This window comes from Jaculus jaculus, chromosome 5, assembly GCF_020740685.1.
Source record: "Jaculus jaculus isolate mJacJac1 chromosome 5, mJacJac1.mat.Y.cur, whole genome shotgun sequence".
In the NCBI taxonomy this organism is placed as follows: domain Eukaryota; kingdom Metazoa; phylum Chordata; class Mammalia; order Rodentia; family Dipodidae; genus Jaculus; species Jaculus jaculus.
Window position 1 is genome coordinate 72,232,138 of NC_059106.1, and position 4,162 is coordinate 72,236,299.

The 4,162-nt window shown below is 42.7% G+C and overlaps 1 pseudogene; it reads left to right on the top strand.

Moving 5' to 3' along the window:
- The first annotated feature begins 1,870 nt into the window (after nt 1–1,870).
- Nucleotides 1,871–2,335, top strand: LOC101605981 (annotated as a pseudogene).
- The last annotated feature ends 1,827 nt before the right edge of the window (nt 2,336–4,162 follow it).

Consider the following 4,162-nt stretch of genomic DNA (forward strand, 5'->3'; position numbering starts at 1 on the left):
AGGTAGAAGGATCACCATGAGTTTGAAGCCACCCTGAAACTACATAGTGAATTCCAGGTCAGCTTGGACTAGAGTGAGACCCTACCTCGGAAGAAAAAAAAAAAAAGCTTTCCGATAATGGCAAAGATCCAGGCCTCCCTGGCTGAGAATCACCGTGACTCCTTTAGCCATTAGTTGTTGAATTAGAATTGCTTCTCACCTGGGTAGGGGGGGGGGCAGTTGCACCCTTGGGGCTTTAGTGCCAATTTCTATCCTCCAGGAAGGGGCTAGAGATTTAGTCACCAGTGGCTAATGGTTTAATTTATCCTGCCTATGGGATAAAACATTCATACAAACTTCCAAGCAGAGGTTTTAAAACTCTCTGGGCTACTGAGCACATGGAGGTGCTGGGAGGCTGGTGTGTCTGAAGAGGGCATGGAAGCCTGAAACACAAGACAGTGCACACCCTCCTGGAGCCATGGAAGCATGCATGTTTTTTTTGTTTGTTTGTTTGTTTGTTTTTTCTGAGTTAGGGTCTTGCTCTTGTCCAGGCTAACCTGGACTTCACTGTGTAGTCCCAGGCTGGTCTCCAACTCATAGAGAACCTCCTACCTCTGCCTCTTGAGTGCTGGGATTAAAGGTGTATGCCACATGCCTGGCTTTATGTGTCTCTTTTGTCTGGTTGTCCTTCAGTTGTGTGCTTGGTAATAAACTGGGAAGTGTAAGCAGTGTTTCCCTGAGTTATGTGAGCTAATCCCACAAAGTACTGAGCCTGAAGAGGACGTGGAAGAATCCCCTATACTTGGAAGCTAACTGAGAAAGACGCGGAACTTAGGGCACAACACTCATAGATGGCTTTGAAATGAGGGCAGCTCTGTGGGGTCAATGCTAATTTCAGGTGCTGAGTGTTGGAATTAAATTGTAATAAAGAAAAATTCTGAGAAAAAAAAAAGTACTACAGAGACTGGGAATGAAAGGAACATATCTCAACATAATAAAGGCTATTTATGACAAGCCTACAGCCAACATATTACTAAATGGAGAGAAATTTGAAGTTTTTCCACTAAAATCAGGAACAAGACAAGGGTATCCACTATCCCCACTTTTATTTAATATAGTACTAGAAGTCTTAGCCACAGCAATAAGGCAAGAGGCACACATAAAAGGAATACAACTTGGAAAGAAAGAGATCAAGTTATTATTATTTGCAAATGACATGAGTCTATATATAAAGGACACTAAAGACTCTGCCAGCAAATTGTTAGAGCTGATAATCACCTATAGCCATGTAGTAGAATACAAAATAAACACACAGAAATCAGTAGCCTTCCTATATGCTAACAACACATAGAAGATGAAATCAGAGACCTGATAATCACCTATAGCCATGTAGCAGGATACAAAATAAACACACAGAAATCAGTAGCCTTCCTATATGCTAACAACACACAGAGGATGAAATCAAAGAAGCACTCCCATTCACAATTGCATCAAAAATAAAGTACTTTGAAATAAACCTAACCAAGGAAGTGAAGGATCGCTACAATGAGAATTTTAAAACACTCAAGCAAGAAATTGCAAAAGACACTAGGAAATGGAAAGACACCCCTGTTCTTGGGTGGTAAGAATCAATATTGTGAAAATGGCAATTTTACCAAAAGGAATCTACACATTTTTTTTTTTTTTTTTTTTTTTTTTTGGTTTTTCAAGGTAGGGTCTCACTCTGGTCCAGGCTGACCTGGAATTAACTCTGTAGTCTCAGGGTGGCCTCGAACTCATGGTGATCCTCCTACCTCTGCCTCCCGAGTGCTGGGATTAAAGGCGTGCGCCACCATGCCCGACTAGGAATCTATACATTTAATGCAATCCCCATCAAAATTCCAAAGGCAAGATGCCTCCTCCTCCAGGCTTGGGTTTGGCCAGTGGCCAGGTGCTCTCCGCCTTCCTGCTTTGCAGCACGCTCCTGGTCATCAAGATGTACATAGTGGCTGTCATCATGGGCTAAGTGAAGCTTTGGAAAAAGGCTTTCGCGAACCCTGAAGATGCCGTCAGACGTGGAGGTCCCCAGCACTGCCGGAGTGACTCGGATGTGGAGCGGTGCCTCTCAGTGCACCGGAATGACATGGAGACCATCTACCCCTTCCTCTTCCTGGGCCTCGTCTACTCTTTCCTGGGACCTCAACCTTTCGCTGCCTGGATCCACTTCCTCATCTTCTTCGTAGGCCGTATGGTACACACTGTGGCCTATCTGGTCAAGCTGCGGGCGTGCATCCGCTCTGTCACCTATACCCTGGCCCGGGTCCTTTGTGCCTCCATGGCTCTGCAGATCCTCTGGGAAGCAGCCCACCACCTGTGACCAGCAAGCAGCTGACACCTCTTGGCTACCACACTTGGTGGAGAGCCACAATGGCTGGACCTAGGGACTTGGTATCCCTTCCAGACTGAGACAGGCTCAAGGCCTGAGTTCCTGGCCGCTCCTGAGCCCAATGTATGTTTGTGTGTCTGTGTGTCTGCGTGTGAGTGTGTACCCCAAGTGCATGCATGGGTGTGTTTCTTAGCCTCTTGGGTTCCTGGATGAAGTGGCCTATTGGAACCACTTAGAGATGACTTGTCATGATAAATAGAGCATCCTTCACCTCAAATTACAGCCTTAAATACATCACTTCTTCCCTTAAAAAAAAGAAAACTCCAAAGGCATTGTTCACAGAAATTGAGAAAAAAATCCAAAAATTGATTTGGAAGTACAAGAAAACCTCGAATATCTAAAATAATTTTGAGCAACAAAATGAGGCTGGTAATGTCACCATACCTGATTTTAACCTATATTACAGAGCAATAATAACAAAAACAGCATGGTACTGGCACAAAAACAGACATGTAGATCAATGGAACAGAATAGAGGACCCAGATGTAAGTCATGGGTAGCTATAGCCACCTGATCTTCGACAAATATGCCAAAAATTTTCACTGGAGAAAAGACAGCCTCTTCAACAAATGGTGCTGGGAAAATTGGATATATATCTGTGGAAGGATGAAAATAGATCCTTATCTCTCTCCATGCACAAGAATTAAGCCCAAATGGATCAAAGACCTTAATATCAGACCTGAAACTCTGAAACTACTAGAGGAAAAAGTAAGGAAAACCCTTCAACATATTGGTTTTAGCGAAGATTTTATGAATATAACCTCACTTGCTCAGGAAATACAACCACTGATCAACTGTTGGGACCTCATGAAATTGCAAAGCTTTTGTATAGCAAAGGACACTGTGAATAGGGCGAAGAGGCAACCTACAGAATGGGAGAAAATCTTTACCAGCTATACATCTGATAGAGGATTAATATCTAGGATATAGAAAGAACTCAAAAAATTTAATAATAACAGCCAGGCATGGTGGTATGTGCCTCTAATCCCAGCACTTGGGAGGCAGAGGTAGGAGCCATGAGTTTGAGGCCACCCTGAAACTATGCAGCCTGGGCTAGAGTGAAACCCTACCTCAAAAAACCACAAAACAATTAAATAATAAGAAACCAAACAACCCAATTAAAATATGGGCTATGGAACTAAATACAGTTCTCAAAAGAAGAAATACAGGTGGCATTTAAACATCTAAAAAAAAAAAAAAAAAAAAAAAAGTTCTTCATCCCTAGCCATCAGGGAAATGCAAATTAAAACTACTTTGAAGCTGGGCATGGTGGTGCACACCTTTAATCCCAACACTTGGGAGGCAGAGGTAGGAGGATCTACATGTGAATTTCAGGTTAGCCTGGACTAGAGTAAGACCCTACCTCAAAAAAACAAAATTAAAAATAATAAAAATAAATAAAACTACATTGAGATTCCATCTTACTCCTGTTACATTGGCTAACATCATGAAAACAAATGACCATAAATGCTGGTGAGGAAGCGGGAAAAGAGGAACCTTTCTACAGTGTTGGTGGGAATGTAATCTGGTCCAGCTATTGTGGAAATCAATGTGGAAGTTCCTGAGACAGCTAAAAATAGACCTACCATATGGCCCAGCTATACCCCTCCTACACACATATCCTAAGGACTCATCTCACTACCTTGGAGATACTTGCTCAACCATGTTTATTGCCACTCTATTCACAATAGCTGGGAAATGGAACCAGCCTAGATGTCCCTCAACTGATGAGTGGATAATGAAGATGTGGCACATTTA